The sequence below is a fragment of the Takifugu rubripes genome, chromosome 17 (genome assembly GCF_901000725.2).
Source record: "Takifugu rubripes chromosome 17, fTakRub1.2, whole genome shotgun sequence".
In the NCBI taxonomy this organism is placed as follows: Eukaryota; Metazoa; Chordata; class Actinopteri; order Tetraodontiformes; family Tetraodontidae; genus Takifugu; species Takifugu rubripes.
The window spans coordinates 15,393,212-15,407,052 of NC_042301.1; the positions used below are offsets into that span (position 1 = coordinate 15,393,212).

The following is a 13,841-nucleotide window of genomic DNA, read 5'->3' on the forward strand; positions in this document are numbered from 1 at the left end:
TAGTTGACATGCTATTCTCTTTACTATTAATATTACTCATGTATTGCTGTGTGACACCATACCAATAAAGACTTGACCTTCTCAAGGACGCACGCTTGGATCGTGTTTATTTGTATGCAACATGCACTTTAGTCCAAAGATAACCTTTAAAAAACAAACAAATTTTGAGACATTTTGTATAATATTTTATGTGTACAGCTGCCATGTAAATGTTGATTGGTGAAATTAAGACGGGAGCAGAAATGCACCTAAATGATGATGAAGATACTTTAATTGGAGGGAGTTTGGCTTGAAATCTGCAAAATATGGCCCTTATATTGATTTTGACTGTACTTTATATATATATATACACACACACACACATATCTTGAATAACTATTTAATCAACCTCAGGATGCAGAGCTGGACAATGGAATCCACAAATGAATCGATTTATCTATTTAGCCGCATATTTTCATGACCTTAAAAACTATTCTTTTGGTTTGAGTCAGTTTTGAACAGAATCATCTTCAAATGCCGCCTACCCAACGGCGCCACCTTGACCTCTCCGGGGTCTGTTTTGCCTTTTGGGGTCACGGTGCAGCTATGTGTGAGATGATATGATGGATTACCTGCTGCTACACTGTATGCTGATCTTTAGACCTGCACAGCTGCTACACACACACACACATGTATGCACACACACACACACCATCCTAGACCTTGAGATCTTGCCTCACGGAGCATCTGTATTATTCTCATCTGTACTACCTCCTCCGCCCTACAGTGGATATGGGACGTCTTCCTTCGTCTTGCTGCAGCTCTGTCAGCTCTTAGCTCTTCAGGCAGGATCTCAGGTCCTCACGGATCTCCGGTTTGATCTTTAAATCAGGTCCGATCCATTGAAATTCTCACAGATGGATTCTGATGAAGATGCGGAACCATCTCAGAGCTGATCAAAAGAAAAGGGCGGGACCTGAATTTAAGTTTTCTAAAATTCTGGTTGTGAGCTGTAGATTGAGGAGTTAAAAAAAGTGAATTTCTTTGATTTCTTTGATTTTATGAGGTTTGACCATAAAATGCTGTGAGAGGGCGTGACTGCTCTCCATACCCACCACACTTAGGCCAACAGCAGCACTGGGCGTGCTAGTGTGTCGCAGGTTACGGTTGTAAAAGATTTATAACCCCTGCAATGCTGCCGTGCAGGAGCCGCTCTGAGAACCCCCAGCGTAAAAGCCTGGTTATGAAACAGCTCTCCCTCTTCTTTATTTAAACTTGAAAAGTGCTTCAACTTCTTATTTCAAGTCTGACCTTGAGTCGCCCTGAACACAAGAGCTTTACAGTGGCACAAAAATGTACACGTGACAAAAAATATCACATTTACAGAGACTAAAATGAAGAGTTTTGAGTAATTCTGCCTTGCAGGTAGAAGTGACAAGACTGAACATCTGTAACCTTTTAAAAGAAAAGGGTTTAGTAGGTTTAAAATACAAATGCTAGTAGATTAATAGATAACTGGGCTGCTGGTCTTATTATTAAAGATGAGACATTTGGTGATTGGTGATGACGATATTTTGAGTACAAATAGCTTCACACCCCATATGTGACTAAATCAAACTTATATTTTGTATCTTACATCACTGGCTCTCTCATCACTAGATCTCTCATTAGTGGTTATAGAGCACTGATGAAATTCACATTTAACTCCTGTGGAGTCCCTCAAGGCTTCTGTTCAGTAGGACTTTTATTTCATCTTTATAAATCTTCAAATTCTCTTGTGCGCTGTTTTTTTTTTTTTAAAGCTAATCGTTCAGATGTATTTACATATACCTGTTTGCGGTCTGTCTGCTTGTGCATCACTGTTGCCATGGTAGCAGTTGCTAGCCTCCTCCTGCTGTGCTCCAGCAGCTTTAGGGACAAAGTGCACAGGGAGAGACGGAGGTTGATCCAGTGTGGATGAAGAATCACAGTCCAGGAAGCAAAACAGCATCAAATACTGCAAATAGCACATTTAAAATCCAAGTTTACTGTCAAATCACTCATTTGGTTCTTTTTTTGGTAGAAAATGTTGAGTCACTGTGAGGTTCTCCCTCAGTGTCACGTGTCTTCCTGCCCGTTAACATGAGCCATCGCTCGGTGCTAATAATAGCCGAGACTCAGGCAGCAGAGCCAGACGGCCAGACGTGCACTGCAGGGACAAACGTGGCTGCTTCCTTGAATAGAGCCCAGAGCTAAAGCCTCCTCTTAAGCTCCCTCTAAGCTTCTGCGAGAACGCATGATGTGCGACAGTATAGACCCCGAGATGCACAATAACAGCGCATCTTACTGGAGCCGGCCGGGACGTAATAATAATAACAGCACCCGGCAACAAACAAACAAACAGTTTTTTGTGTAACATCACCACAAATCAAAGCTTTGCAGCATCACATGATTTCTTTTTTTTAATAATTTTCAATTTTGTGGGGAGATTTCTTTCCTCAAACGAGGTGTTGTAAGGTTTATCTCTACTCCGAGCTGAAAGCTGAATTTCTCGCCTCCCCAACAGAAACAGAACTCATGCGCTTGAGGTGCACGGTGGCACCGTGGGACCGAATCTCCTGAAAAATGCACCTGCCTTTTGCACGTGAGAGGTCATTTAAGAACATTTTGGCCAAACGAGAGCTTTAGTTCTTCTTGCTTCCTGAGACATTCTGAAGTTTTGTTACGTTTTCTCTTGTTTTTTGGGATCGGGCTTAATGAAGTGTTGTTCTCTATTCAGATGGGACTCATTATTTTGGAGGGTACAGGAGAGCAGCCGAACAAGCCCAACCAACAGGGATGCAACCTCATGGCAACCCGGTGCTGCAGCACCTGACGGGACTGTAAAATGTCATCTGGACTTTAAATAAAATCCATTTGGACGCTGACATTCTGGTTTATTGGAGGACTGTGTACTCACTGATACACACACAATCTACAACGCCCAATGTCGCTGATGTACACCAGCAAAGACGTAAATATGCAAACGCTCTGTTGTTTTAGTCGGAGGGAGTGTCTGGAGTGCCATCTTGCATCAACTCATGTGGGGATGAGGTGTGTGTGTGCGTGTGTGTCCATAATCGAGCAGCTGAGGCCATCCAGGGACACATCCTGCCTGCTGACTATTTTTCTGAGGTCCACAACACAAAGAAGCTGAAAGACTAAATGAAGGTGAAGAGAATCCTCCTGAAAGTGAGGGAGGATTAAAACTCCCAATCGCTTTAATAACACGTCCCCGCAGAGATTAAAAATAGCATAAAAGTGGTACTTTTTCTTCTTTAAATGTTTTTCTCCATCACCTGGGGAAGATTTGCAGAAAGGAAGTGCTCCCATCTTTATCACCAGCTGTTCCTGGGATAATCAGGCCACACCGTCGTTGTTATATATGTTCTTTTCCACACTAGAGGACGGGATGCACGTACTCACCGGCACCATAGTCACTCATTCTGCTGCTGCTCTGTTGTGCAAAAGGAATTCTTCTTTGCTGATGATTCGCTGCTTCAGCTGGTCCCCACTAATTCGCATCAGAGGATGAAAGAACTACAGAGGAACAGTCGACTCCCCAGTCCGACTGGAGATGTAAAGCTTATCTGTCTCAGGAGGGTGAATTATTGACAGATCTGCCGTGCTCCACACACACTGGAGGGTCCCCAAACAATCCCGACGCAGCTGGGTGGTGGTGCTGGTGTCCGCGCCGCCCTGCCCCCATCATTATTCAACCATCACTCTTTTAAAAAAGCGCAGGTGAGGACGTTACCACAGGGTCAGCCTGGAAATGACGACTTCAAGGACACAACTGGGGACGTGTTTTTTTTACACTGTTAGAAAAAGACCGTCGTTTTTACAGGAAAACGCTGGCAGCTGGGGTTACCAGAGAATTCCTGTAAAAAAACCAACAGGACAGTAGATAAATTTACAAAGAAAATATGTAAATGGTTTTACAGTGAATGCCAAGGCTGAACTGTTAATTCTACAAAAAAAATCTAGCAATTTCATGGATCATTGTTGTATATAAATAGATCATTTCCTGTACTTTTTACATGTAACTACTTATTATGCGTCAATAAATTTATTTAAACTGGTAGAACAACAGTAAAACTTTGCATGTTAAATGGAGCTGTTCTGTATATTATACATACAAGCTACTCATTATATGCAGTAGTTGTATGTTTTAATAATCAGTTTAAAATGATTAGAACGACACCAAAAAAATGCAAAAATACATCATGATAAAAGACAAGAGAATATCACTTTTAGGAAATTTATTGAACAGCCATTGTGATTAGTTGCAAACAATTAGATTCATTTTTTCAAAATATAGAGCATGCAAAGACGTTGGGGTCCAGGGTTGTGTTGCTGGTGTCTACCTGCAGTGGCGTGGAGGAGCCACTCATCAGCCACGGCTGGCGCCGCAGGCAGACGCACCTACGGGCTCTCTTCAATCTACCGTGCTATTTAAAGACAGAACTCCTGTGTGTTGTGGCTTTGATGCTTTGTTCTGCCTGTTTCCCTTGCGTCTTCCCTGCTTGTTCGAGGTCTCCATGTCGTCTGCTGGACCTGCGAACGTTCACCAAGGACACTAAGGCAGTCCTCCTGGACTGCAGGAATCTCAGGAGTCCGATTCTGCACATTCACAGGTCCAGCAGACGACATGGAGACCTCGAACAAGCAGGGAAGATAGCATGGTAAATAGCACGGTAGATTGAAGAGAGCCCGCAGGTGGGTCTGCCTGCGGCGCCAGCCGTGGCTGATGAGCGGCTCCTCCAAGCAACTGCAGGAAGAAACCAGCAACACAACCCTGGACCCCAACACAAAGAACTTTCAAGCATTGGCTCTTTTTAACTGCTGAACAGACAGAGTTACAGGTCATACTTTATCTGTGTTATTTTTTGCTAAAACGTATTCTATTTGAGTAATTGAAGATAGACAAGATTTTTACAATACTGTGGAACATTGTTGGATAACAAGGACAACAAGCAGGTGGCAGAACCTCTTCATAGAAAGTTACAAAATGCACCTTTAAAACAAAACTTGCATGTTGTACATTTAACAAAGTGAAAATTAACAGCACCTCTTCTCTAGCAGTCAACAGAGTCCTTGTTTAGCCTTCACGCCACTCATGATCAGCGAGATCCTGTATCAGGGTCAGAACTCGAGGGTTCACGTTGAGACGACGCTTTGAGTTTTTATTCTCTACTTTGGTTCCTTTTTCTGGGTTTATCAAGAAAAAACACCTGTAGAATAAAAGCATATAAAAACATAGAGTTAAAAGAAGACTATAGGAATGAATGAATACACACATCCATATATAAACAAACAGTCTGAGTCTGGGTCCGAGCCAAGACTCAAAGTCATATCAAAACCAATGCTGCACCCAGAGCCAAGGCCGAGAATCAGACCCACACCAAGACCAGGTGTGATTACGGCTCTTAGTCTGGGTCTGACTCTTGGCCTTGGCTCTGGGTGCAGTCCGGACTCCAGGTCCCAGGAAATGTTTACTCACCTTTGAAGAAACTCCAGTGTAGAAGCCAGCTCAGATGGATAATGGATGTTGAAACAGTAGTAGCTCCCAAACATCAGCCACAATGCAGAAATGAAGGAAGAGATGTTTGTGTTGACATGGTTCCGATCCAGACTCAGCATGTACCTTGTTGAGGAATAGCAGGACTGGCCTATAATTTAACAGGTTATATTAATAAGTGTGTGGTGGCCATAGCTCAGTCACTCACATAACAAATTCAGACACATATGCAAGAGACTTACCACAGACAATAATAGTGGGTGTCAGAGGCACCTGCCCTAGCTCAACCTCTTCTGCCAGACATGTATCATCTACATGGAAGAACATGGACTCCTTCTCATCAAAGTAGCTGAGCAGAAGCAGCAGCATCTCCTTCACATCTTCTGAGCAGCCACTATGCTGTCACCGCATCCTCTGAAGCCTTGCATAAGTCTGATGGAATCTCTTGCTCTTGTGGACACAAACTGTGGTCAAGTAGTTGAGAAGCCTTTTTCCCTTCAAATCCATTCTTTATGATTCCTACACATGTGAGAAGTAAATGTGGATTTTTTTTGTAAAAACGTGCTTACAACCACTTACTGGACATGACACAGACCTGCCTTCGCCAATATGATCCTTTAAGTGTGACACCAGCTCTTTCACTGTTTGAAAATGGCGGACACACAAAGAAACCGCACATTTTAAATCCACAACAACAGGTACAGCTTGTGGCTCAAGTATATTGTGCACACGGTAAAAATGGCCCTTGAAAGCCGAGTAAGTAGTAAAGGTTTTATTACAGTTGGCGCCAACACATTTGAAAAGACAGCGTGGCTCATTCCTATGCACTCTGCAATGTTGCACATAGCATCTTAACGTAACCAATTTCTTTTTACAAAAGACACAGGTGATCATTTTTAAAATTTCAAGTGTTTGTCTGTCTCTTTCTGCTTAATAATTACGAACTGATGTACTGAAATATGGAGAATTGCTAACTTAAGCCATTTGCTATTAGCACACATTTTTGCTAGGTCTCCCAAAGAAAGTAAGAAAACTTACCGTGCAAACTTTAGACTTTCCAATTGCGCAGTCACTATAGACCCTGCAAAATCTTGTATGTAGTGTGTCGATTTTTTGTAAAATCTTTTGAAATGAAAAATTTCTGCGATTTCTGCTCTGTTCCGACCCGTTCGCGAGTGGTGTCAGTTGTGTCCGTCAACGAGGCGCTCGCGCCTTTCACGTCTTTCCATCATTATCCAATCAGAGACGAGCTTAACCCGCGCAATTTTAAACTCAAAAAAATAAGTCTCGGAAGGAGGCGGCTTTATTGCTCAGGTATGAGGCGCTGTTAGGTTGATTAGCCAGTGATGACGATGCACTGCCCATTATGAGTATTATGAATATTGTACCAGTACTGGCTTTCTATTTGAATTATTATATAAATAAATACAATAATATTAATAATTATTATTATATTATTAATAATAATAACAACAATAATAATAATGGGCTGTAATGCATTAAAATTTAAAGACAAAAAATATATAAAGCAAGGGTTAAGATTGAACAGTACAATAGGCTACTAAAAACAATGTCATTATATGTTTATATTTTTAAAAAATATAAATAGATAGGCAGTAAACGGTTTCACGTTACAATGAAATTTTGTGTGAAATCACATTTGGTTGACCTCAATTAACATAATTTCATCAATGTTAAAAGGAATAATTTTGGTAAAAGAACAAACTTGTCAAGGGAATAACATATAGTTTTTGTATTTTTTTTTTTTTTAAAAAAAAGACTAAAACAATAGTTTTTGCAATATTTGCACGTCAATTTATCAAAGTTGCTTTGTTATGAGTATTGCAGTATTTCCCGGTTTCTTTTACCAATATTTGTAATTTTAACAAATTAATTCCATTTAAATCACATATTGTTGTAGTAAATCTAACAAAAAATTCTGTTTAATAGTTTACAAAATTTCACAGTGATTTAAACAAAAAATATATGTATTTGGGTTTACAAGATTTTTTTGTAGGGATTTTACAATGTTTTTATGTACATTTCACGGTCTTTTTTTAGAGTGTACCATTCCAGAAACGTCAGGCCCGTGTCCATTTTCTTTACATTTCCACCCCCCAGGGCACACGGAGGCCCATCAAAATGCAAAGCACACCCAGAGCTGTTAAAGGCAAGAAGGTCACGCTTGATTAAAAGCATAATTATCAAGAAAGCAGCACATGCAGTTTTTTAAAAGGTTGGAAAAACACGGTGTTTATGTGTATTCCAGCTGATGGAGGCGAATCAAAACAAATGACAGTACAATTTTCACACTCGGGCACATGGCGGTAGTAAAATGATGAATAAACAGGATTTGCTGTTACATCCAGCATTCAATAACATACCGGTAGTTAAGGTTAGTGTCCACTGTTTCTATAGGTGGAACATAATGCCCAGCGTGATGCTAGCAGGTGTAGCTTTGAAATGGCTGCCACGATTTATTGCCTCTTTGTTGCTTGACACCTTCATCCACCGAAGCTGATAATGTCCAGGCGTGCACGCGCGCGTGTTTAGGGCGCTTGGTGGGCGGTACTTAATGATCAAACATCGTGCCTGTTTGACAGTCAATCTCTTTTCCAGGCACAGGGTGTGAACATGAAATAAAGATTAGCAAGGGACCGAAGGAGTGGTTCTCTGGGGGTCTAATGTGCTCGTTGCGGGCGAGTGATTTATAATTGTACATTTATTCAAGACTTTATGGAGGCAAAATCCATTGTTATGGCAATTTTCTTTTGAAAAGATACCCAACAATTAGTGTTAAAACGAGACAGCTGTATCTGAGGAAGAGGACTGAGCCAGTGTGTGTCTGAACCTAACCCAGGAGGCTCGGCGCTCCTTTGACTCCCCTCCCCTTGTTCTGATTAAGTCAAGGTTGAGGGGTCCTTCCGTTCTTGGTACCGGTGGAGGAAAACAAACATCCATCACCAAACAACCAGCCTGATCGACTGGTGGCTACTAACCCGGTGAACAAACTCTTTTCTCGTCGTCTTTTTCTAATCTTTTCATGCTTTTTGTCTTTCTCAGTATTTCTCCTTTTGTCCCTCTGGTGTCTCTGCACATCCAGATGCAGCAGATGTGGGAGGAATGCAGGCATGCGCTGCTGCACCAACGCAGTAAATCCAAGACTACAGCACACACACACACACACACACACACACACATCTCCTACACTGCTGACTGGACTCATTCTATACCTACTGGCGGGCTGCCAGCAGGCTGCTATACTGCATCACAGTGAACACATAAACAGCTATTGATTAGGCCCAAAGCACAGAAACCCTTCCATTATTCTGGCATGGACATAATTAATAATGTCATGTGATTCTGAGCATCTGGGACCTGGAGCTGAAGGCAAAGGTTCTCTTGGGGCTGGGGGGGTGGTTACTTGTGAATTGCTGAAATATTGATGTCCTGTAATAAAGCGGCTACAGTGAAAAGTGATGTGGACAAGTGGTTTGCGGATGTGGGCGTGCAGATAGTTCGCAAGGGGAAAAACAATGCGTGGTGCACTAATGCCCCATAATTAGACAGACGATCAATGCAGCGGGATCAGCTATTAATTAAAAGCCACATTAGAGGCTTGTACGGTCAGAGCAGCAGACGGAGATCTCATCCATCACCAGCGTCAATACGGAAAGATTCCTTCAACGTTAGTCACTGCAACATTTGTGCGTTCCGTGATTACTGCATGCTAACGTAGACCATATTATCCTGACCTAAACACCCTGCTTCATTGTACTTTTTTATCCATCTAATTTCACGTCGTGTTGTGAAATTAGTTCACACTGTGTGTAAAATCCACGTTGTTCTACATTTATAGGCTAAATGCGTGCAGTCATAAATCCATCTGCATTTGCTGGTCGCAAGGGTCTCACCATCCCATCATCCATCTTCCCTTACTGATGGCATCACGTGGGACACACGCACGCACGCGCACGCACCTCGTGGAGAACAAAGAGCATTGCTTTACCACGTCCATGACTGTTTGCCCTGCTGCCCAGCTTCCATGTGCATCTGTGGGCTTCTTGGGGAAAAAAGAAGAGAATGAAAAATCAGTGTTGTTTTTTCCCCCCAGGAATGAACTGATAACCTGCAGTGCAAAGGCAGCCTTTATCACTGGACCTTCCAGATTCAATCAGGATCTGGTGCCGAGTACATCGATGGAAGAAAAGGGATTTTCACCCCCTCAGTCTGTCGCCCAAGTCGAGGCGATCTCCTGCCAACGTGAGTCACACTGACAGAGCCGAGACATGAATGAGGAGACTGGAAAATGGATGGAAGTGGCTAAATATGCCCCTACAGTCCTCGAGCTTTGGATTTAATCACCCCCTCAATCAGGCAAACGTCCTTATTAAACAGAAGCCAATGGAGCAGTAATGGAGATGGTAGATTAAAAAAGATACATCGCTATTATTATTATTATTGCATTTCGTATTATTTTAAATATTAATAATACAGATTTGCCTAAAAATACAGATGTTTCCTCTTTGTACAAAATTCTCATTATTGATTTAGACTTGGAAAGTCTGGGCTCTGACCTTCAGTAAATTGGTGGCCACCACCTCTTTATCTTCCCCTCCCAGCAGCTGTCAGTGTGTGTGTGTGTGTGTGTGTGTGTGTGTGTGTGTAAAATAAGCTTTAGACATGCTCGTTGGACCATGGAAGGGTCCAATTTGGCAGGAAAGCTAACTGCCCAAGTGGATTTTGACCAAGGACGTTCATGTGGTGAATGGGGCTAAATTGAGTATAACGCAAACACAAAGAAATCAGAAAAAAACACCGACCGCGTCTCGCCTGTCCAACCGCTCGGGCCTTGAAATGTGAGCTCAAATCCAAGTACTGCAGAGTAACCCTGGTTCTGAGTTGGTTAACTCCACGCCGTGCCACATCTTATTAGCCTTAGATGGGGAGCTGCATTATTTATGGTGATAAAAATGTTGTGGAACATTATGTTGTGGAGGATCCTGGGTAAGAGGGAGCTGATGAAGTGCCCGTTAGAGCAGGCAGCAAACGCGTGGGAGGAAAGACAGAAAAATGAGGGGGAGAGAGGGAGAGAGGGGGGGGAGAGAGAGAGGAGAGGGAGAGAGAGAGAGGAAGAGAGAGGGGGAGAGAGAGGAAGAGAGAGGGGGAGAGAGAGAGAGGAAGAGAGAGAGAAGGGGAGGGAGAGGGGTGAGAGGGAGAGAGAGAGAGGGGGAGAGAGATAGGAGAGGGAGAGAGAGAGAGGAAGAGAGAGGGGGAGAGAGAGGAAGCGAGAGAGAAGGGGAGGGAGAGGGAGAGAGAGAGAGGAAGCGAGAGAGAGAAGGGGAGGGAGAGAGAGAGGAAGCGAGAGAGAGAAGGGGAGGGAGAGGAAGCGAGAGAGAGAAGGGGAGGGAGAGGGAGAGAGAGAGAGGAAGCGAGAGAGAGAAGGGGAGGGAGAGGGAGAGAGAGAGAGGAAGCGAGAGAGAGAAGGGGAGGGAGAGAGAGAGGAAGCGAGAGAGAGAAGGGGAGGGAGAGGGAGAGGAAGCGAGAGAGAGAAGGGGAGGGAGAGGGAGATGGGGGGAGAGAGGGGCTGTGCTGAGACCAGCTTCTCAGAATTCAAAGAGTATATCCATGTAAAGAGGTGTCATTAGTTAAAAATAGAAAAGCACAAACACATCTGTTTAATAGCACCACAGCTTGATTACATATGAATATCACCTGTTTACCTATTGTATAGATCATATAGTTTAGTTTAATCTAAAAAAAAAAAGCCCAAACAAACAACTATCTGTATTAGTTAGAGCTTCCTATTTATAGAGGATCCAGGTTTATCTGTTCTCAAACTTTTCCCTTTGCAGAGAACCCACAATGGCTCCTGGGGAGATCCAGTAGTTCCTGTTTTGTTCATGCATTTGAATATTACATTTATTAAATTTCGATCTCTTACTGCAGACTATTTCGGGTGCTGCTCAGATTTGAGGCTGTTTGTCTTTTACTCCACACTTTAATAGTTTAGAGTAGCTATTTCAGATTGTTGATGGCTGGTATTAAAAGAGAGGAAATGAGCAGGTGCGGACAAAAGTATGTTTTATATGTGAGGCATTAAAGCTGGTTTATAACAACCTTCTGAAGCTCCCAGCGTAGCCAGGAGAGACAACAACTGCGTGCAAGACCCAGCTCTCCAGTTGGGTGGCTCCTGAATAATGCAGACTTCCCCGCATTTCACTTCACAAAATGGAGCCCTCTGGTCCCGGAACTCCGTCTCCACCACCATTATTCCACTTCAATGGGCAAAAGTCTCTTAAATGCATTCAGGCAGGCGCGCACAAACGCGCCATCGTGCACCGCTGCTAAAACACACACATCACAAGGTACGAAGGGGGGGGGGGGGGGGGGGGGGGGGGGGGTAGCATCTTCTGGGAGACAAGGAAAGATGGGATTCGAGGAGCCGCAGAAACAACTTCGTGATGATGCTCCGAGTGAGCTGCTGCAACGCGGGGGGGGGGGGATTTCGCGGATGCGGCAGCACAGCGCAGCTTTACACCCCCAGATGCTCGTCCGGTGTGTGTGAGACGGCATTTTCAAAATCTGTGTGTAATCTATGCGTGAGAAGCTTCTCAGAAATCCCATCAAAGTAATAAGATTTTTTTTTTAAAAGCCAAACAGAACAGCTCTGCTTTCCGCTGCAGTGCGATTAAACCGGATCATAATGTAAGTCCTCCCTGTTGCTATTGGCTACTGACGGAGAAACCCTGACATCATTATGAGAATTGCAAGCTCCCCGTTTGTTTCCCACCCTCCTCTCCACCTGCCTCGCACACACATACGTCATCTCTCACATCCCCGCTTTCGTTTCAGATCCTCTCCATCAGCAGTCTGCTGTCGCTGCCACACCCCTGTTGCTTTCTGACCCACTCCACCACCCCAACCCTCAAGCTCCATCCCTCTCCACCCTCTTTCTGCCCCCCCGTCTTCATCTTTACCTCCCTTCTTGCCTCCGAGAGTCACGGTTCATGAATTATTCACATGTGCAGCTCACCTGGGAATTTTCCTGTCTTCTGACCGTTCCAAAAACCTTTATGTGGGCACCACAGATGACCTACATGTTGATATAAAACCCCCACAAAAGAAAGGTTATGAGTGTGTGATGCGGTTGTGAGAAAACCAACTTGCACTGAAATCCAACAAAATGGGGGAGAGAGAAAACGCCGCCACGCCCTGCTGGCTCAGGGCTACATCGCTACCATCCCCACACACACTTTCCTCGCAGTCGAGGCATTATTTATGGGATTTTATCACCTTGAGATGAGGAAATCACGCTCATTTTAGAACCTTCATCCTTGTGATGACCAATTAGCACATCTGCTATAAACCTTTCAACTTAGCATCATCAATCCAGGCAAAAACACAACAGCCTGGGGGCGCATCTACAACTGCACGTCTTACCCTGTATGTGAGGAAACAGCCTTTCTATTTAAATAGCTGGTGTTTGCCATCACCGGGGCAGGGCTGATAACACTGATAACAACAGGACAAACCTACCCCGGCAAAGCTCAGATGTGGGTGTTATTGGACCGGTTTGGGTTGCGTGACCCTGTTCTGATGCTCTCGTATCTGATCTGAGAGCTCCACGGCAGCATAAATTTCAGTGATGCTGCGCGGTGTTTCCTTCTTTGCAGGGTGAAACCACACCCTGAGAGGCGGGGGGGGGGGGGGGGGGGGGTTGAGAGAGAGAAAGAATCCTCCAGTTCCCTCGGCCCCACACGCGCAATGTCACCACCGAGGTGTCAATGGGGGAGCTGACTGCACATGCCTCCATCTACATTTAGAGCTGAAGTCGACGCCTTGGAAATCTGTGAGTTAGTGGCGTTTAAACATTGGTTAGAAATAAATGCAAAGAGAGCAAAACATTGGTAGCCCGGGGGCTTCAAAACACTGCTATAAAATCAGAAGGTATTGTTTCCACGCCATTGTGTTGCTTTAAATTTTAACATCTGTTAACAGCAAACCTCTAATACAGTCACTTGCTTTTACTATACAGCTTAATGTCAACGCAATGAAACGATAGAGATGGAATCGTGATGTCTGACTTTAACGTCATCCATGTGAACAATGAGACCTGACATGTTTTCACCTCTGATCATATAAGCACTAAAAATGGTGAATATACTGTAATGAAAGCAGACAGTGGCTTTTCCATTGTTGAACATTGTTAATCAATGGCTGCCTCGAACGGGCAGGTACTCTGCACGCTCTCCCTGATTAGCAGCGTTACAATGGGGCTGATGACCACACCCCGCTACACGGGTGTTAATGCTCATCTCTG

At 43.8% G+C, this 13,841-nt stretch overlaps 2 long non-coding RNA genes across 4 annotated transcripts; one reads left to right on the plus strand and one right to left on the minus strand.

Moving 5' to 3' along the window:
• Positions 1–2,525: 2,525 nt before the first annotated feature.
• LOC115253346 (uncharacterized) lies at positions 2,526–2,883 on the plus strand. Its single transcript, XR_003891671.1, has 2 exons — positions 2,526–2,602; positions 2,738–2,883. It is a non-coding gene; the product is annotated as an uncharacterized lncRNA (long non-coding RNA).
• A 2,014-nt stretch (positions 2,884–4,897) lies between these two features.
• On the minus strand, positions 4,898–6,712 carry LOC115253384 (uncharacterized). Of its 3 annotated transcripts, XR_003891719.1 has the most exons (5): positions 6,557–6,712; positions 6,114–6,159; positions 5,761–6,037; positions 5,501–5,669; positions 4,898–5,231 (listed from the first exon to the last, which is right to left on the minus strand). It is a non-coding gene; the product is annotated as an uncharacterized lncRNA (long non-coding RNA). The 3 variants fall into 3 exon arrangements; XR_003891720.1 differs by lacking the exon at positions 6,114–6,159; XR_003891718.1 differs by having other exon boundaries at positions 5,761–6,159.
• Between the last annotated feature and the right edge of the window lie 7,129 nt (positions 6,713–13,841).